This window comes from Nerophis lumbriciformis, linkage group LG04 (genome assembly GCF_033978685.3).
Source record: "Nerophis lumbriciformis linkage group LG04, RoL_Nlum_v2.1, whole genome shotgun sequence".
Classification (NCBI taxonomy): domain Eukaryota; kingdom Metazoa; phylum Chordata; class Actinopteri; order Syngnathiformes; family Syngnathidae; genus Nerophis; species Nerophis lumbriciformis.
In genome coordinates this window covers 43,096,440-43,119,672 of record NC_084551.2, presented here as the reverse complement: position 1 = coordinate 43,119,672, position 23,233 = coordinate 43,096,440, and positions in this window count along the sequence as shown.

The following is a 23,233-nucleotide window of genomic DNA, read 5'->3' as shown; positions in this document are numbered from 1 at the left end:
TAATAAAAACTAACTTGTGTCTTTACAAACCTTACAAAAAAATGTTTTTTCCAGTAAAACTCACAAAAAATGCATTTCGCCAGTCATAATTAGCCATTTAGCATGTTTGGTTTAGGAGTTCTGTTTAAATAACTGTCATTTTGAATGTGGGAGTTATTCTGTCTATGAGTAAAACCTAATTTTTGTATTTGTAAACCTTACCAAAATACCTGATTCTGGTAAAACTCACAGAGACTCAATATTACAGGCATTTTTAGACGGATTGCATGTTTGGTTTTGGAGTTATGTTTATATAACTTTCATATATAGTATGACATTTATATTGTCAAATTGAGTAAAAGAAACTAACTTGTGTTTTTACAAACCTTACAAAATATTTTTTTTCCAGTAAAATTCACTGAGATACATTTTTCCAGGCATTATTAGTCATTTTGCATGTGTGGTTTAGGAGTTATGTCAGATTGAATGTAACAGTATACTGTCATAGTGAGTAAAACCAATATTTTGTATTTGCAAAACCTTACAAAAACAACTGATTCTACTAAAACTCACATGGATACAATATTACAGGCATTTTTAGACATAATGCATGTTTGGTTTTGGAGTTTTAATTATATAACTTTTACATTTAGTATGACAGTTATACTGTCATATTGAGTAAAAGAAACTAACTTGTGTCTATACAAACCTTACAAAATATTTCTTTCCAGTACTAGGTATTTTGGTAAGGTTTACAAATAAAAAAATTAAGTTTTACTCATAATGACAGTATAACTGCCACGTTCAAAATGACAAATATTTAAACATAACTCCTAAACCAAACTTGCTATATGGCTAATAATGCCTGGAGAAAGGAATCTTTGTGAGTTTTAATGGAAAAACAATATTTTGTAAGGTTTGTAAAGACACAAGTTAGTTTTGTTTTACTCAATATGACAGTATAACTGTCATACTTAATGTAAAAGTTGTATAAACATAACTAAAAAACCAAACATGCATTATATCTAAAATTGCCTGTAACGATGTATCCATGTGAGTTTTACTAGAATCAGTTGTTTTTGTAAGTTTTGCAAATACAAAATATTGGTTTTACTCACTATGACAGTATACTGTCACATTCAATCTGACAGTTATTTAAACAAAACTCCTAAACCACACATTAAAAGTGACTAATAATAACTGGAGAAATGTATCTCTGTGATTTTTTCTGGAAATTTTTTTTTTTTTTTAAGTTTGTAAAAACACGTTAGTTTTTTTTTTACTCAATATGACAGCAGTATACTGTCATAGTGAGTAAAACCAATATTTTGTATTTGCAAACCTTACAAAAACAACTGATTCTAGTAAAACTCACATGGATACAAAATTACAGGCATTTTTTGATATAATACATGTTTGGTTTTGAAGTTATGTTTATATAACTTTTACATTTAGTATGACAGTTATAATGTCATATTGAATAAAAAAAATAACTTGTGTCTTTACAAACCTTACAATTTTTTTTTTCCAGTAAAACTCACAAATATAAATTTTTCCAAGCATTATTAGCCATTTTGCATGTGTGGTTAGGGTTAGGGTTAGGGTTAGGGTTAGGGTTAGGGGTTAGGGTTAGGGTTAGGGTTAGGGTTAAAGTTGGTAAAACCCACACCGATACAATATTCCAGGAATTTTTAGACATAAAGCATGTTTTGGAGTTATGTTTATATGACTTTCATATTTAGTATGACAGTTATACCATTATTTTGAATAAAAAAAACAACTAATTTTTATCTTTACAAATCTTACAAAATATTGTTTTCCAGTAAAATTCACAACTATACATTTCTCTAAGCATTATTAGTCATTTTGCATTTGTGTTTTAGGAGTTATGTTTAATTAACTGTCATATTGAGCGTGGCAGTTATATCTATGAGTAAAACCTAATTTTTGTATTCGTAAACCTTACCAAAATACCTTAATCTGATAAAACTCACATATATTCAATATTACAGGCATTTTTTGACGGATTGCATATTTGGTTTTGCAATTATGTTCATATAACTTTCATATATAGTATGAGAGCTATACTGTTAAATTGTGTAAAAAAAACTAACTTGTGTCTTTACAAACCTTCCAAAATATTTTTCCAGTAAAACTCACAAATATACATTCCTCAAGGCCATTTTGTCAGTATACTGTCCATATGAGTAAAACTAATAGTTTGTATTTGTAAACCTTACAAAAACAACTGATTATAGTAAAACTCACATGGATACAAAATTATAAGCATTTTTGAACACAATGTATGTTTGGTGGCAGTCAATGTGGCAGTTATACTGTCATTATGGGTAAAACCTAATTTTTGTAATTGTAAACCTTACCAAAATACCAGATTCTGGTAAAACTCACATAGATACAATATTACAGGCATTTTTAGACATAATGTATGTTTGGTTTTGGAGTTATATTTATATAACTTTCATATTTAGTATGACAGTTATACCATCATATTAAATAAAAAAAACTAACTTGTGTCTTTATAAACCTTACAAATTTTTTGTTTCCAGTAAAACTCACACTGATACATTTCTCCAGGCATTATTAGCCATTTATCATGTTTGGTTTAGGAGTTATGTTTAAATAACTGTCATATCAAATGTTGCAGTTATACTGTCATTATGAGTAAAACCCAAGTTTTGTATTTGTAAACCTTACCAAAATACCTGATTCTGGTAAAACTCACATAGATACAATATTACAGGAATTTTTAGACATAAAACCTGTTTGGTTTTGGAGTTATGTTTATATAACTTCCATATTTAGTATGACAGTTATACCATCATATTGCGTAAAAAAAACTAATTTGTGTCTTTACAAACCTTACAAAATATTTTTTTCTAGTAAAAATCACAAAGCTTACATATTACAGGCAGTTTAAGACATATTGCAAGTTTGGTTTAGGAGTTTGGTTTTGGAATTATGTTTATATAACTTTCATATTTAGTATGACAGTTATACCATGATATTGAGTAAAAAAAAACTAACTTTTGTCTTTACAAACCTTACAAAATATTTTTTTCTAGTAAAAATCACAAAGCTACATTTCTCCAGGCATTATTAGCCATGTATCATGTATGGTTTAGGAATTATATTTAAATAACTGTCATGTTGAGTGTGGCAGTATACTGTCATAGTGAGTAAAACCTAATTTTTGTATTTGTAAACCTTACCAAAATACCTGATTCTGGTAAAACTCACATAGATACAATATTACAGGAATTTTTAGACATAAAACCTGTTTGGTTTTGGAGTTATGTTTATATAACTTTCATATTTAGTATGACAGTTATACCATCATATTGCGTAAAAAAAACAAATTTGTGTCTTTACAAACCTTACAAAATATTTTTTTCCATTAATATTCACAAAGATACATTTTTCCAGGCATTAATAGTCATTTTGCATTTGTTTTTTTAGGAGTTATGTTTAAAAAACTGTCAAATTGAGTGTGGCAGTTATACTGTCATTATGAGTAAAACCTAATTTTTGTATTTGTAAACCTTACCAAAATACCTGATTTTGGTAAAACTCACATAGATTCAATATTACGGGCATTTTTAGACGGATTGCAAGTTTGGTTTTGGAGTTATGTGTATATAACTTTCATATTTAGTATGACAGTTATACTGTCGAATTGAGTAAAAAATAACAAACTTGTAATGTTACAAACCTTAGAAAATATTTTTTTCCAGTAAAATTCACAGAGATACATTTTTCTCGGCATTATTAGTCATTTTGCATGTGTGGTTTAGGAGTTATGTTTAAATAACAGTGAGATTGAATGTGACAGTATACTGTCATAGTGAGTAAAACCAAATTTTTGTATTTGTAAACCTTAACAAAATACCTGATTCTAGTAAAACTCACATAGATTAAATATTACAGGCATTTTTAGACGGATTGCATGTTTGGTATTGGAGTTATGTTTATATAACTTTTACTTTTATTATGACAGTTATACAAACATATTGAATAAAAATTTTTGTATTTTGTAATTTTTGTATTTATAAACCTTACCAAAATTCCTGATTCTGGTAAAACTCACATAGATACAATATTACAGGCATTTTAAGACATGTTTGGTTTTGGAGTTATGATTATAGACATTTTTCCAGGCATTATTAGCTATTTATCATGTTTGGTTTAGGAGTTATGTTTAAATAACTGTCATATCAAATAATTTCAGTTATGAGTAAAACCCAAGTTTTGTATTTGTAAACCTTATCAAAATACCTGATTCTGGTAAAACTCATATAGATTCAATATTACAGGCAGTTTAAGACGGATTGCAAGTTTGGTTTAGGAGTTTGGTTTTGGAATGATGTTTATATTACTTTTATATTTACTTTGACAGTTATACCATCATATTGAGTAAAAAAAAAAAAAAAAAAAAAATTTCTAGTAAAACTCACAAAGATACATTTCTCCAGGCATTATTAGCTATTTAGCATGTTTGGTTAAGGAGTTATGTTTAAATAACTGTTAATTTGAATATGGCAGTTATACTGTCATTATGAGTAAAACCCAATTTTTGTATTTGTAAACCTTACCAAAATATCTGATTCTGGTAAAACTCACATAGATTCAATATTACAGGCATTTTTAGACGTATTGCAAGTTTGGTTTCTGAGTTATGTTCATTTAACTTTCATATTTAGTATGACAGTTCTACTGTCATATTAAGTAAAAAAAACTAACTTGTGTCTTTACAAACTTTATACATTTTTTTTTTCCAGGAAAACTCACAAAGATACATTTCTCCAGACATTATTAGCCATTTTGTATTTGTGGTTTAGGAGTTACAATATGTTTAAATAACTGTCAGATTGAATGTGACAGTATACTGTCATAGTGAGTAAAACCTAATTTTTGTATTTGTAAACCTTACCAAAAATGGTAAAAATCACATGGATACAATATTCCAGGCATTTTTAGACATAATGCATGTTTGGTTTTGGAGTTATGTTTATATACATTTTTCCAGGCTTTATTAGCTATTATCATGTTTGGTTTAGGAGTTATGTTTAAATAACTGTCAGATTGCATGTGACAGTATACTGTCATTATGAGTAAAACCTATTTTTTGTATTTGTAAACCTACCAAAATACCTTATTCTGGTAAAACCCACATCGATACAATATTACAGGAATTTTTTAGACATAAAACATGTTTGGTTTTGGAGTTATGTTTATATAACTTTCATATTTAGTATGACAGTTATACCAACATATTGAGTAAAAAAAACTAATTTGTATCTTTACAAACAAAATATTGTTTTCCAGTAAAATTCACAAATATACATTTCTCTAGGCATTAGTAGTCATTTTGCATTTGTGTTTTAGGAGTTATGTTTAATTAACTGTCATATTGAGTGTGGCAGTTATACTGTCACTATGAGTAAAACCTAATTTTTGTATTCGTAAACCTTACCAAAATACCTGATTCTGATAAAACTCACACATATTCAATATTACAGGCATTTTTAGACAGATTGCATATTTGGTTTTGGAATTATGTTTATATAACTTTCATGTATAGTATGACAGCTATATTGTTAAATTGTGTAAAAATACACAATTATTTACACAATTTAAATACCTGCTACTAGGGTGTAGCAGGTATTTTTTTCAGTAAAACTCACAAAGATACATTCCTCAAGGCATTATTAGCCATTTTGTCAGATTAATTGTGACAGTATACTGTCATTATGAGTAAAACTAATATTTTGCATTTGTAAACCTTACACAAACAACTGATTCTAGTAAAACTCACATGGATACAAAATTATAAGCATTTTTAGACATAATGCATGTTTGGTGGCAGTCAATGTGGCAGTTATACTGTCATTATGAGTAAAACCTAATTTTTGTATTTTTCAACCTTACCAAAATACCTGATTCTGGTAAAACTCACATAGATACAATATTACAGGCATTTTTAGACATAATGCATGTTTGGTTTTGGAGTTATGTTTATATAACTTTCATATTTAGTATGACAGTTATACCATCATATTAAATAAAACAAACTAACTTGTGTCTTTATAAACCTTACAAATTATTTGTTTCCAGTAAAACTCACAATGATACATTTCTCCAGGCATTATTAGCCATTTATCATGTTTGGATTAGGAGTTATGTTTAAATAACTGTCATATCAAATGTTGCAGTTATACTGTCATTATGAGTAAAACCCAGGTTTTGTATTTGTAAACCTTACCAAAATACCCTATTCTGGTAAAACTCACATAGATTCAATATTACAGGCAGTTTAAGACAGATTGCAAGTTTGGTTTAGGAGTTTGTTTTTGGAATTATGTTTATATAACTTTCATATTTAGTATAACAGTTATACCATCATATTGAATAAAAAAAAACTAACTTTTGTCTTTACAAACCTTACAAAATATTTTTTTCTAGTAAAAATCACAAAGATACATTTCTCCAGGCATTATTAACCATTTTGCATGTGTGGTATAGGAGTTATGTTTACATAACTGTCATATTAAATGTGGCAGTTTTACTGTCATTATGAGTAAAACCATATGTGTGTATATGTAAACCTTACCAAAATACCTGATTCTGGTAAAACTCACATAGATACAATACTAAAGGCATTTTTAGACATAATGCATGTTTGGTTTTGGACTTATGTTTGTATACATTTTTCCAGGCATTATTAGCCATTTATCATGTTTGGTTTGGCTCTCTGAGCTGCCACCTTAATGTGGTAGAGGAGTTTGCGTGTCCCAATGATCCTAGGAGCTATGTTGTCCGGGGGCTTTATGCCCCCTGGTAGGGTCTCCCAAGACAAACTGGTCCTAGGTGAGGGATCAGACAAAGAGCAGCTCGAAGACCTCCATGAAATATAAAAACCAAGGACCCAGATTTCCCTCGCCCGGACGCGGGTCATCGGGGCCCCCCTCTGGAGCATGATGGCGAGCGCCTGGTGGCCGGGCCTGTCCCCGAAGAGCACAGCCCGAAGAGGCAACATGGGTCCCCCCTCCAATGGGCTCACCACCCATAGCAGGGGTCATAGAGGTCGGGTGCGATGTGAGCTGGGCGGCAGCCGAAGGCAGGGCACTTGGCGGTCCGATCCTCGGCTACAGAAGCTAGCTCTTGGGACGTGGAACGTCACCTCGCTGGGGGGGAAGGAGCCTGAGCTAGTGCGCGAGGTGGAGAAGTTCCGGCTAGATATAGTCGGACTCACTTCGACGCACAGCAAGGGCTCTGGAACCAGTTCTCTCGAGAGGGGCTGGACTCTCTACCACTCTGGCGTTGCCGGCAGTGAGAGGCGACGGGCTGGGGTGGCAATTCTTGTTTCCCCCCGGCTCAGAGCCTGTACGTTGGAGTTCAACCCGGTGGACGAGAGGGTAGCTTCCCTCCGCCTTCGGGTGGGGGAACGGGTCCTGACTGTGGTTTGCGCTTACGCGCCAAACCGCAGATCAGAGTACCCACCCTTTTTGGATTCACTTGAGTGAGTACTTGAGAGTGCTCCCCCGGGTGATTCCCTCGTTCTACTGGGGGACTTCAATGCTCATGTTGGCAACGACAGTGAAACCTGGAGAGGCGTGATTGGGAAGAATGGCTGCCCGGATCTGAACCCGAGCGGTGTTTTGTTATTGGACTTTTGTGCCCGTCACAGATTGTCCATAACGAACACCATGTTCAAACATAAGGGTGTCCATATGTGCACTTGGCACCAGGACACCCTAGGCCGCAGTTCCATGATCGACTTTGTAGTTGTGTCATCGGATTTGCGGCCTCATGTTTTGGACACTCGGGTGAAGAGAGGGGCGGAGCTTTCTACCGATCACCACCTGGTGTTGAGTTGGCGGCGATGGTTGGGGAGGATGCCGGACAGACCTGGCAGGCCCAAACGCATTGTGAGGGTTTGCTGGGAACGTCTGGCAGAGTCTCCTGTCAGAGAGAGTTTCAATTCCCACCTCCGGAAGAACTTTGAACATGTCACGAGGGAGGTGCTGGACATTGAGTCTGAATGGACCATGTTCCGCGCCTCTATTGTCGAGGCGGCTGATTGGAGCTGTGGCCGCAAGGTAGTTGGTGCTTGTCGTGGCGGTAATCCTAGAACCCGTTGGTGGACACTGGCGGTGAGGGATGCCGTCAAGCTGAAGAAGGAGTCCTATTGGGTTCTTTTGGCTCATAGGACTCCTGAGGCAGCGGACAGGTACCGACAGGCCAAGCGGTGTGCGGCTTCAGCGGTCACAGAGGCAAAAACTCGGACATGGGAGGAGTTCGGGGAAACCATGGAAAACGACTTCCGGACGGCTTCGAAGCAATTCTGGACCACCATCCGCCGCCTCAGGAAGGGGAAGCAGTGCACTATCAACACCGTGTATGGTGAGGATGGTGTTCTGCTGACCTCGACTGCAGATGTTGTGGATCGGTGGAGGGAATACTTCGAAGACCTCCTCAATCCCACCAACACGTCTTCCTATGAGGAAGCAGTGCCTGGGGAGTCTGTGGTGGGCTCTCCTATTTCTGGGGCTGAGGTTGCTGAGGTAGTTGAAAAGCTCCTCGGTGGCAAGGCCCCAGGGGTAGATGAGATCCGCCCGGAGTTCCTTAAGGCTCTGGATGCTGTGGGGCTGTCTTGGTTGACAAGACTCTGCAGCATCGCGTGGACATCGGGGGCGGTACCTCTGGATTGGCAGACCGGGGTGGTGGTTCCTCTCTTTAAGAAGGGGAACCGGAGGGTGTGTTCTAACTATCGTGGGATCACACTCCTCAGCCTTCCCGGTAAGGTCTATTCAAGTGTACTGGAGAGGAGGCTACGCCGGATAGTCGAACCTCGGATTCAGGAGGAACAGTGTGGTTTTCGTCCTGGTCGTGGAACTGTGGACCAGCTCTATACTCTCGGCAGGGTCCTTGAGGGTGCATGGGAGTTTGCCCAACCAGTCTACATGTGTTTTGTGGACTTGGAGAAGGCATTCGACCGTGTCCCTCAGGAAGTCCTGTGGGGAGTGCTCAGAGAGTATGGGGTATCGGACTGTCTGATTGTGGCAGTCCGCTCCCTGTATGCTCAGTGCCAGAGCTTGGTCCGCATTGCCGGCAGTAAGTCGGACACGTTTCCAGTGAGGGTTGGACTCCGCCAAGGCTGCCCTTTGTCACCGATTCTGTTCATAACTTTTATGGACAGAATTTCTAGGCCCAGTCAAGGCGTTGAGGGGATCTGGTTTGGTGGCTGCAGGATTAGGTCTCTGCTTTTTGCAGATGATGTGGTCCTGATGGCTTCATCTGGCCAGGATCTTCAGCTCTCACTGGATCGGTTCGCAGCCGAGTGTGAAGCGACTGGGATGAGAATCAGCACCTCCAAGTCCGAGTCCATGGTTCTCGCCCGGAAAAGGGTGGAGTGCCATCTCCGGGTTGGGGAGGAGATCTTGCCCCAAGTGGAGGAGTTCAAGTACCTCGGAGTCTTGTTCACGAGTGAGGGAAGAGTGGATCGTGAGATCGACAGGCGGATCGGTGCGGCGTCTTCAGTAATGCGGACGCTGTTTCGATCCGTTGTGGTGAAGAAGGAGCTGAGCCGGAAGGCAAAGCTCTCAATTTACCGGTCGATCTACGTTCCCATCCTCACCTATGGTCATGAGCTTTGGGTTATGACCGAAAGGACAAGATCACGGGTACAAGCGGCCGAAATGAGTTTCATCCGCCGGGTGGCGGGGCTCTCCCTTAGAGATAGTGTGAGAAGCTCTGTCATCCGGGAGGAGCTCAAAGAAAAGCCGCTGCTCCTCCACAACGAGAGGAGCCAGAGTGGATCGTGAGATCGACAGGCGGATCGGTGCGGCGTCTTCAGTAATGCGGACGCTGTATCGATCCGTTGTGGTGACGAAGGAGCTGAGCCGGAAGGCAAAGCTCTCAATTTACCGGTCGATCTACGTTCCCATCCTCACCTATGGTCATTAGCTTTGGGTTATGACCGAAAGGACAAGATCACGGGTACAAGCGGCCGAAATGAGTTTCATCCGCCGGGTGGCGGGGCTCTCCCTTAGAGATAGTGTGAGAAGCTCTGTCATCCGGGAGGAGCTCAAAGTAAAGCCGCTGCTCCTCCACATCGAGAGGAGCCAGATGAGGTGGTTCGGGCATCTGGTCAGGATGCCACCCGAACGCCTCCCTAGGGAGGTGTTTAGGGCACGTCCGACCGGTAGGAGGCCGCGGGGAAGACCCAGGACACGTTGGGAAGACTATGTCTCCCGGCTGGGCTGGGAACGCCTCGGGGTCCCACAGGAAGAGCTGGACGAAGTGGCTGGGGAGAGGGAAATCTGGGCTTCCCTGCTTAGGCTGCTGCCCCCGCGACCCGACCTCGGATAAGCGGAAGAAGATGGATGGATGGATGGATGGTTAAGGAGTTATGTTTAAATAACTGTCATATCAAATAATGCAGTTATACTGTCATTATGAGTAAAACCCAAGTTCTGTATTTGTAAACCTTATCAAAATACCTGATTCTGGTAAAACTCATATAGATTCAATATTACAGGTAGTTTAAGACGGATTGCAAGTTTGGTTTAGGAGTTTGGTTTTCGAATTATGTTTATATTACTTTTATATTTAGTTTGGCAGTTATACCATCACATTGAGTAAAAAAAAACAACGTTTTTCTTTACAAACCTTACAAAATATTTTTTTCTAGTAAAACTCACAAAGATACATTTCTCCAGGCATTATTAGCCATTTAGCTTGTTTGGTTTAGGAGTTATGTTTAAATAACTGTTATTTTGAATATCGCAGTTATACTGTCATTATGAGTAAAACCAAATTTTTGTATTTGTAAACCTTACCAAAATACCTGATTCTGGTAAAACTCACATAGATTCAATATTACAGGCATTTTTAGACGTATTGCAAGTTTGGTTTTGGAGTTATGTTTATTTAACTTTCATATTTAGTATGACAGTTATACTGTCATATTAAGTGAAACAACTAACTTGTTTCTTTACAAACCTTAAAAAAAAAATTTTTTCCAGGAAAACTCACAAAGATACATTTTTCCAGGCATTATTAGCCATTTTGTAATTGTGGTTTATGAGTTACAGTATGTTTAAATAACTGTCAGATTGAATGTGACAGTATACTGTCATAGTGAGTAAAACCAAATTTTTGTATTTGTAAACCTTACCAAAAATACCTGATTCTGGTAAAAAATCACAAAGATACAATATTGCAGGCATTTTTAGACATAATGCATGTTTGGTTTTGGAGTTATGTTTATACAACTTTTATATTTAGTATGACAGTTATACCATCATATTGAGTAAAAAAAAAAAAAACTTGTGTCTTTATAAACCTTACAAAAAAAAATGTTCCCAGTAAAACTCACAAAGATTAATTTCTCAAGGCATAATTAGCCATTTATTACTGTCATAATGAGTAAAAAACTACTTTTTGTGTTTGCAAGCCTTAAAATAGCAAATGTTTCGAGTAAAACTCACAAGGATACATTGTTTTAGGCTTTATTAGCCTATTTTGTATGTGTGGTTAGGAAATTATGTTTAAATAACTGTCAAATTGAATGTAGCATTTATCTGTCATTATGAGTAAACCCCTAATTTATGTAATTGTACACCTAACCAAATTAACTGATTCTTGTAAAACTCACATAGATACAATATTTTAGGCATTTTTAGACATAATGCATGTTCAGTTTTGGAGTTATGTTTATATAACTTTCATATTTGGTATGACAGTTATAATGTCATTGAATTAAAAAAACTAATTTCCCTTTTTGCAAAACTTACAAAAGATAATTTTCTAGTAAAACTTACAAAGATACATGTCTTCAGGCATTATTAGACATGTTGCATGTTTGGTGTAGGAATTATGTTGAAAAACATTTTTATTGCTTATTTCGCATTATCTCAGGATTTTAAGAACATTACTGTCATAAAGAGTAAAAAATACTTTTTGTGTTTGCAAGCCTTTAAATAGCAAATGTTTCGAGTAAAACTCACAAGGATGCATTGTTTTAGGCTTTTTTAACCTATTTGCATGTGTGATTTGGGAGTTAAGCTTAAATAACAGTCAAATTGAATGTAACAGGTATACTGTCATAAAAAAACAAACAATTTTTGTATTTGCAAACCTTTCAAAATTACCTGATTCTGGTAAAACTCACATAGATACAACATTACAGGCATTTTTAGACAAAATGCATGTTCAGTTTTGGAGTTATGTTTATATAACTTTCATATTTGGTATGACAGCTATACTGTCATATTGTATGAAATAAATTAACTTGAGTCTTTGTAAAACTTACAAAAGATAATTTTTCTAGTATAACTAACAAATATACTTGTATCCAGGATTATAAGACATGTTTGGTGTAGGAATTATGATGAAAAACGTTTTTATTGCTTATTTTGCATTATCTCAGGATTTTGAGAACATTACTGTCATGAGTAAAAAACTACTTTTTGTGTTTGCAAGCCTTAAAATAGCATATGTTTCGAGTAAAACTCACATGGATGCATTGTTTTAGGCTTTATTAGCCTATTTTGCATGTGTGGTTAGGAAGTTATGTTTAAATAACTGTCAAATTGAATGTAGCAGTTATCTGTCATTATGAGTAAACCCCTAATTTATGTAATTGTACACCTTACCAAATTGACTGATTCTTGTAAAATTCACATAGATACAATATTTTAGGCATTTTTAGACATAATGCATGTTTAGTTTTGGAGTTATGTTTATATAACTTTCATATTTGGTATGACAGTTATACTTTCATATTGAATTAAAAAAACTAACTTGCCTCTTTGCAAAACCTACAAAAGATAATTTTGTAGTAAAACTAACAAAGATACATGTCTTCAGGCATTATTAGACATGTTGCATGTTTGGTGTAGGAATTATGTTGAAAAACATTTTTATTGCTTATTTCGCATTATCTCAGGATTTTAAGAACATTACTGTCATAAAGAGTAAAAAATACTTTTTGTGTTTGCAAGCCTTTAAATAGCAAATGTTTCCAGTAAAACTCACAAGGATACATTGTTTTAGGCTTTATTAACCTATTTGCATGTGTGATTAGGAAGTTATGTTTAAATAACAGTTTAATTGAATGTAGCAGTTATACTGTCATTATGAAAAAAAACAAATTTTGTATTTGGAAACCCTACCAAATTACTTGATTCTGGTGAAACTCACATAGATACAATATTACAGGCAATTTTAGACACAATGCATGTTCAGTTTTGGAGTTAAGTTTATATAACTTTCATATTTGGTATGTCAGTTATACTGTCATATTGTATTAAAAAAACTAACTTGAGTCTTTGTAAAACTTACAAAAGATATTTTTTCTAGTATAACTAACAAAGATACATGTATCCAGGCATTATTAGACATGTTGCATGTTTGGTGTAGGAATTATGATGAAAAACATTTTTATTGCTTATTTCGCATTATCTCAGGATTTTAAGAACATTACTGTCATAATGAGTAAAAAACTCCTTTTTGTGTTTGCAAGCCTTCAAATAGCATATGTTTAGAGTAAAACTCACAAGGATGCATTGTTTTAGGCTTTATTAGCCTATTTGCATGTGTGGTTAGGAAGTTATGTTAAAATAACTGTCAAATTGAATATAGCAGTTATAATGTCATAATGAGAAAAACCCAAATTTTGTATTTGTAAACCTTACCAAATTACCTGATTCTGGTAAAACTCACATAGATACAATATTATAGGCATTTTCAGACATAATACTTGTTCAAATTTGGAGTTATGTTTATATATATTTCATATTTGGTATGACAGTTATAATGTTATATTGAATTAAAAAAACTAACTTGCCTCTTTGCAAAACTTACAAATGATATGTTTTCTAGTAAAACTAACAAAGATACATATGTTCACGCATTATTAGACATGTTGAATGTTTGGTGTAGGAATTATTTTGAAAAAACATTTTTATTGCTTATTTCGCATTATCTCAGGATTTTAAGAACATTACTGTCATAATGAGTAAAAAACTACTTTTTGTGTTTGCAAGCCTTAAAATAGTATATGTTTCGGTAAAACTCACATGGATGCATTGTTTTAGGCTTTATTAGCCTATTTTGCATGTGTGGTTAGAAGTTATGTTTAAATAACTGTCAAATTGAATGTAGCAGTTATCTGTCATTATGAGTAAACCCCTAATTTTTGTAATTGTACACCTTACCAAATTACCTGATTCTTGTAAAACTCAAATAGATTCAATATTTTAGGCATTTTTAGACAAAATGCATGTTTAGTTTTGGAGTTATGTTTATATAACTTTCATATTTGGTATGACAGTTATACTTTCATATTGAATTAAAAAAACTTAACTTGCCTCTTTGCAAAACTTACAAAGGATAATTTTTCTAGTAAAACTAACAAAGATACATATCTTCACGCATTATTAGACAGCTTGCATGTTTGGTGTAGGAATTATGTTGAAAAACATTTTTATTGCTTATTTCGCATTATCTCATTATTTTAAGAACATTACTGTCATAATGAGTAAAAAACTACTTTTTGTGTTTGCAAGCCTTAAAATAGCATATGTTTCGAGTAAAACTCACAAGGATGCATTGTTTTAGGCTTTATTAACCTATTTTGCATGTGTGGTTAGGGAGTTATGTTTAAATAACAGTCAAATTGAATGTAGCAGTTAAACAGTCATTATGAAAAAAAAAACAATTTTTGTATTTGTAAACCTTACCAAATTACCAGATTCTTGTGAAACTCACATAGATACAATATTTTAGGCATTTTTAGACATTAATGCATGTTCAATTTTGGAGTTATGTTTATATATATTTCATATTTGGTATAACAGTTATACTGTCATATCGAATTAAAAAAACTAACTTGCCTTTTTGCAAAACTTACAAAAGATATTTTTTCTAGTAAAACTAACAAAGATTCATGTCTTCAGGCATTATTAGACATGTTGCATGTTCGGTGTAGGAATTAAGTTGAAAAACATTTTTATTGCTTATTTCGCATTATGTCAGGATTTTAAGAACATTACTGTCATAATGAGTAAAAAACTACTTTTTGTGTTTGCAAGCCTTAAAATAGCAAATGTTTCCAGTAAAACTCACAAGGATACATTGTTTTAGGCTTTATTAACCTATTTGCATGTGTGATTAGGAAGTTATGTTTAAATAACAGTTTAATTGAATGTAGCAGATATACTGTCATTATGAAAAAAAAACAAATTTTGTATTTGGAAACCTTACCAAATTACCTGATTCTGGTGAAACTCACATAGATACAATATTACAGGCAATTTTAGACACAATGCATGTTCAGTTTTGGAGTTATGTTTATATAACTTTCATATTTGGTATGTCAGTTATACTGTCATATTGTATTAAAAAAACTAACTTGAGTCTTTGTAAAACTTACAAAAGATATTTTTTCTAGTATAACTAACAAAGATACATGTATCCAGGCATTATTAGACATGTTGCATGTTTGGTGTAGGAATTATAATGAAAAACATATTTATTGCTTATTTCGCATTATCTCATTATTTTAAGAACATTACTGTCATAATGAGTAAAAAACTACTTTTTGTGTTTGCAAGCCTTCAAATAGCATATGTTTAGAGTAAAACTCACAAGGATGCATTGTTTTAGGCTTTATTAGCCTATTTGCATGTGTGGTTAGGAAGTTATGTTAAAATAACTGTCAAATTGAATATAGCAGTTATAATGTCATTATGAGAAAAACCCAAATTTTGTATTTGTAAACCTTACCAAATTACCTGATTCTGGTAAAACTCACATAGATACAATATTATAGGCATTTTTAGACATAATACTTGTTCAATTTTGGAGTTATGTTTATATATATTTCATATTTGGTATGACAGTTATAATGTTATATTGAATTAAAAAAACTAACTTGCCTCTTTGCAAAACTTACAAAAGATATGTTTTCTGTAAAACATATGTTCACGCATTATTAGACATGTTGCATGTTTGGTGTAGGAATTATGTTGAAAAAACATTTTTATTGCTTATTTCGCATTATCTCAGGATTTTAAGAACATTACTGTCATAATGAGTAAAAAAATACTTTTTGTGTTTGCAAGCCTTAAAATAGTATATGTTTCGGTAAAACTCACATAGATGCATTGTTTTAGGCTTTATTAGTCTATTTTAAATGTGTGGTTAGAAGTTATGTTTAAATAACTGTCAAATTGAATGTAGCAGTTATCTGTCGTTATGAGTAAACCCCTAATTTTTGTAATTGTACACCTTACCAAATTACCTGATTCTTGTAAAACTCAAATAGATTCAATATTTTAGGCATTTTTAGACAAAATGCATGTTTAGTTTTGGAGTTATGTTTATATAACTTTCATATTTGGTATGACATTTGGTATGACTTTCATATTGAATTAAAAAATCTTAACTTGCCTCTTTGCAAAACTTACAAAAGATAATTTTTCTAGTAAAACTAACAAAGATACATATCTTCACGCATTATTAGACAGCTTGCATGTTTGGTGTAGGAATTATGTTGAAAAACATTTTTATAGCTTATTTCGCATTATCTCATTATTTTAAGAACATTACTGTCATAATGAGTAAAAAACTACTTTTTGTGTTTGCAAGCCTTAAAATAGCATATGTTTCGAGTAAAACTCACAAGGATGCATTGTTTTAGGCTTTATTAACCTATTTTGCATGTGTGGTTAGGGAGTTATGTTTAAATAACAGTCAAATTGAATGTAGCAGTTAAACAGTCATTATGAAAAAAAAACAATTTTTGTATTTGTAAACCTTACCAAATTACCAGATTCTTGTGAAACTCACATAGATACAATATTTTAGGCATTTTTAGACATTAATGCATGTTCAATTTTGGAGTTATGTTTATATATATTTCATATTTGGTATGACAGTTATACTGTCATATTGAATTAAAAAAACTAACTTGCCTTTTTGCAAAACTTACAAAAGATAATTTTTCTAGTAAAACTAACAAAGATTCATGTCTTCAGGCATTATTAGACATGTTGCATGTTTGGTGTAGGAATTAAGTTGAAAAACATTTTTATTGCTTATTTCGCATTATCTCAGGATTTTAAGAACATTACTGTCATAATGAGTAAAAAACTACTTTTTGTGTTAGCAAGCCTTAAAATAGCAAATGTTTCGAGTAAAACTTACAAGGATGCATTGTTTTAGGCTTTATTAGCCTATTTTGCATGTGTGGTTAGAAGTTATGTTTAAATAACTGTCAAATTGAATGTAGCAGATATCTGTCATTATGAGTAAACCCTTAATTTATATAATTGTACACCTTACCAAATTAACTGATTCTGGTGAAACTCACATAGATACAATATTACAGGCAATTTTCGACACAATGCATGTTCAGTTTTGGAGTTATGGTTATATAACTTTCATATTTGGTATGACAGTTATACTGTCATATTGAATTAAAAAAACTTATTTGCCTCTTTGCAAAACTTACAAAAGATAATTTTTCTAGTAAAACTAAAAAAGATACATGTCTTCAGGCATTATTAGACATGTTGCATGTTTGGTGTAGGAATATTGTTGAAAAACATTTTTATTGCTTATTTCGCACTATCTCAGGATTTTAAGAACATTACTGTCATAATGAGTAAAAAACTACTTTTTGTGTTTGCAAACCTTAAAATAGCATATGTTTCGAGTAACACTCACAAGCATGCATTGTTTTAGGCTTTAATAACCTATTTTGCATGTGTGGTTAGAAGTTATGTTTAAATAACTGTCAAATTGAATGTAGCAGTTAACTGTCATTATGAGTAAACCACTAATTTATGTAATTGTACACCTTACCAAATTAACTGATTCTTGTAAAACTCACATAGATACAATATTTAGGCATTTTTAGACATAATACATGTTCCGTTTTGGAGTTATGTTTATATAACTTTCATATTTGGTATGACAGTTATACTGTCATATTGTATTAAAAAAAACTAGCTTGAGTCTTTGTAAAACTTACAAAAGATACATTTTCTAGTAAAACTAACAAAGATACATGTCTTCAAGCATTATTAGACATGTTGCATGTTTGGTGTAGGAATTATGTTGAAAAACATTTTTATTGCTTTTTTTGCATTATCTCAGGATTTTAAGAACATTACTGGCATATTGAGTAAAAAACTACTATGGAAGTATACTGTCACATTCAATCTGACTGTTTTTTAAACATAACTCCTAAATCATGCAAGTAAAATGTCAAATAATGCCTGGAGAAATGTATCTTTGTAAGTTTTACAGGAAAAAAATAGTTTGTAAGGTTTGTAAAGACACAAGTTAGCTTTTTTTTTTACTCAATATGACAGTATAACTGTCATACTAAATATGAAAGTTGAATAAATATAACACCAAAACCAAACTTGAAATCCGTCTAAAAATGCCTGTAATATTGAATATATGTGAGTTTTACCAGAATCAGTTATTTTGGTAAAGTTTACAAATACAAAAATTGGGTTTTACTCTTAATGACAGTATAACTGCTATATTCAAAATAACAGTTATTTAAACATAGCTCCTAAACCAAATATGCTAAATGGCTAATAATGCCTGGAGAAATGAATCTTTGTGAGTTTTACTAGAAAACATTTTTTTTGTAAGGTTTGTAAAGACAAAAGTTAGTTGTTTTTTTTACTCAAGATGATGGTATAACTGTCATACTATATATGAAAGTTAGATAAACATAATTCCAAATCCAAACTCCTAAACCAAACTTGCAGTCTGTCTTAAACTGCCTGTAATATTTAATCTATGTGAGTTTTGACAGAATCAGGTATTTTGGTAAGGTTTACAAATACAAAACTTGGGTTTTACTCATAATGACAGTATAACTGCAACTTTTGATATGACAGTTATTTAAACATGACTCCTAAACCAAACATGATAAATGACTAATAATGCCTGGAGAAATGTAAGTTTGTGAGTTTTACTGGGAAAAAAATAATGTGTAAGGTTTATAAAGACACAAGTTATTTGTTTTATTTAATATGATGATATAACTGTCATACTAAATATGAAAGTTATATAAACATAACTCCAAAACCTAAATGCATTTTGTCTAAAAATGCCTGTAATACTGTATCTTTTTGAGTTTTACCAGAATCAGGTATTTTGGTAAGGTTGACAAATACAAACATTAGGTTTTACTCATAATGACAGTATACTGCCACATTCAATATGACGACTATTTAAACATTACTCCAAAACCAAACATGCATTATGTCTAAAAAATTCCTATAATTTTGTATCTACGTGAGTTTTACTAGAATCAGTTGTTTTTGTAAGGTTTACAAATACAAAATATTAGTTTTTCTCATAATGAGAGTATACTGTCACAATCAATCTGACAAAATGGCTAATAATGCCTAGAGGAATGTATCTTTGTGAATTTTACTGGAACAAATATTTTGTAAGGTTTGTAAAGACACACGTTAGTTTTTTTTACTTAATTTTACAGTATAGCAGTCATACTATATATGAAAGTTTTATAAACATAACTCCAAAACCAAACATGCAATCCGTCTAAAAATGTCTGTAATATTTATTATATGTAAGTTTTATCAGAATCAGGTATTTTGGTAAGGTCTACAAATCAAAAAATTTAGTTTTACTCATAGTGACAGTATAACTGCCACACTCAGTATGACAGTTATTTAACCATAACTCCTAAAACACAAATGCAAAATGACTAATAATGCCTAGAGAAATGTATATTTGTGAATTTTACTGGAAAAAAATATTTTGTAAGGTTTGTAAAGATACAAATTAGTGTTTTATTACTCAATATGATGGTATAACTGTCATACTAAATATGAAAGTTATATAAACATAACTCCAAAACCAAACATACATGTCTAAAAATTCCTGTAATATTGTATCAATGTGGGTTTTACCAGATACAGGTTTTTTGGTAAGGTTTACAAATACAAAAAATAGGTTTTACTCATAATGACAGTATAACTGCCACATTCAATATGACAGTTATTTAAACATAACTCCTAAACCAAACATGTTAAATGGCTAATAATGCCTGGGGAAATGTATCTTTGTGAGTTTACCTGGAAAAAAAAATATTTTGTAAGGTTTGTAAAGACAAAAGTTAGTTTTTTTTACTCATAATGACAGTATAACTGCCACATTCAAAATGACAGTTATATAAACATAACGCCAAAACCAAACATGCATTATGTCTAAAAATGCCTGTAATATTAAATCTATGTGAGTTTGACCAGAATCAGGTATTTTGGTAAGGTTTACAAATAAAAAAGTAGGTTTTACTCATAATGACAGTATAACTGCCACGTTCAAAATTACAGTTATTTAAACATAACTCCTAATTTAAACATGCTGAATGGCTAATACTGCCTGGAGAAAGGTATCTTTGTGAGTTTAACTGGAAAATAAAAATATTTTGTAAGGTTTGTAAAGACACAAGTTCAGTTTTTTTATTCAATATGTTTGTATAACTGTCATAATAAATGTAAAAGATACATAAACATAACTCCAAAACCAAACATGCATTATGTCTAAAAATGCCTGTAATTTTGTATACATGTGAGTTTTACTAGAATCAGTTGTTTGTGTATGGTTTACAAATACAACATATTAGTTTTACTCATTATGACAGTATACTGTCACATTTAATCTGACAAAATGGCTAATAATGCCTTGAGGAATGTATCTTTGTAATTTTTACTGGAAAAAATATTTTGTAATGTTTGTAAAGACACGAGTTAGTTTTTTTTTTTTTTTTTACACAATTTTACAGTATAGCTGTCATACGATATATGAAAGTTATATAAACACAACTCCAAAACCAAATATGCAATATGCGAATTTTATCAGAATCAGGTATTTTGGTAAGGTTTACAAATACAAAAATTGGGTTTTACTCATAATGACAGTATAACTGCCGTATTCAAAATAACAGTTATTTAAACACAACTCCTAAACCAAACATGCTAAATGGCTAATAATGCCTGGAGAAATGTATCTTTGTGAATTTTACTAGAAAAAACTATTTTGTAAGGTTTGTAAAGACAAAAGTTATTTTTTTTTACTGAATATGATGGTATAACTGTCAAACTAAATATAAAATTAATATAAACATAATTCCAAAAACAAACTCCTAAACCAAACTTGCAATCCGTCTTAAACTGTCTTTAATATTGAATCTATATGAGTTTTACCTGAATCAGGTATTTTGGTGAAGACACGAGTTAGTTGTTTTTTTTACACAATTTAACAGTATAGCTGTCATACTATATATGAAAGTTATATAAACACAACTCCAAAACCAAATATGCAATCCGTCTAAAAATGCCTGTAATATTGAATATATGTGAGTTTTATCAGAATCAGGTATTTTGGTAAGGTTTACAAAAACAAAAATTAGGTTTTACTCATATTGACAGTATAACTGCCACACTCAATATGGCAGTAAATTAAACATAACTCCTAAAACACAAATGCAAAATGACTAATAATGCCTAGAGAAAGGTATATTTGTGAATTTTACTGGAAAACAATATTTTGTAAGGTTTGTAAATATACAAATTATTTTTTGTTTTTTACTCAATATGATGGTATAACTTTCATACTAAATATGAAAGTTATATAAACATAACTCCAAAACCAAACATGCTTTATGTCTAAAAATTCCTGTAATATTGTATCAATGTGGGTTTAACCAGAATCAGGTATTTTGGTAAGGTTTACAAATACAAAAAATAGGTTTTACTCATAATGACAGTATAACTGCCACACTCAATATGACAGTTGTTTAAACATAACTCCTAAACCAAACATGATAAATGGCTAATTATGCCTGGAGAAATGTATCTTTGTGAGTTTTACTGGGAATTTTTTTTTGTAAGGTTTATAAAGACACAAGTTTTTTTTTTTTTTTACTCAATATGATGGTATAACTGTCATACTAAATATAAAAGTTGTATAAACATAATAATATGCATTATGTCTAAAAATGCCTGCAATATTGTATCTATGTGATTTTTACCAGAATCAGGTATTTTTGGTAAGGTTTACAAATACAAAAATTAGGTTTTACTCACTATGACAGTATACTGTCACATTCAATCTGACAGTTATTTAAACATACTGTAACTCCTAAACCACAATTACAAAATGGCTAATAATGCCTGGAAAAATGTATCTTTGTGAATTTTACTAGAAAAAAAACATTTTGTAAGGTTTGTAAAGAAAAACGTTTTTTTTTTTTTAATTCAATATGATGGTATAACTGTCAAACTAAATATAAAAGTAATATAAACCTAATTCCAAAACCAAACTCCTAAACCAAACTTGCAATCCGTCTTAAACTGCCTGTAATATTGAATCTATATGAGTTTTAACAGAATAAGGTATTTTGGTAAGGTTTACAAATACAAAACTTGGGTTTTACTCATAATGACAGTATAACTGCATTATTTGATATGACAGTTATTTAAACATAACTCCTAAACCAAACATGATAAATGGCTAATAATGCCTGGAAAAATGTATATAAACATAACTCCAAAACCAAACATGCATTATGTCTAAAAATGCCTGTAATATTGTATCTATGTGAGTTTTTCCAGAATCAGGTATTTTGGTAAGGTTTATAAATACAAAATGTAGGTTTTTTTCATAGTGACAGTATAACTGCCATATTCAAAATAACAGTTATTTAAACATAACTCCTGAACCAAACATGCTAAATGGCTATTAATGCCTGGAGAAATGTATACAAACATAACTCCAAAACCAAACATGCATTTGTCTAAAAATGCCTTTAGTATTGTATCTATGTGAGTTTTACCAGAATCAGGTATTTTGGTAATGTTGAAATATACAAAAATTAGGTTTTAATTTATTTATTTATTTATTTATTTTTTAATATATTTTATTAATATTATTTTTTAATTTTTCCCCTCCCTCAGGGGGGGGGGCTCGGCGGGGCGGTTGCTGGTTGTTCCATCTCCATCGTTGGGGTCCCTGCGGGTGGGGTGGGTGGTTCCCGTGGCCCTGTGCCTGGGTGGTCCTGCGGCGGCCGGTTTGGGTGGGGTGGCCGGGGGCTGGCCTCGCCGCGCTCTCCGGGGGTGGGGGGTGGGCTCGTGGGGGCCCGGTTGCCGGTGGGGCGGGGGCGGTCTTCCCGTCC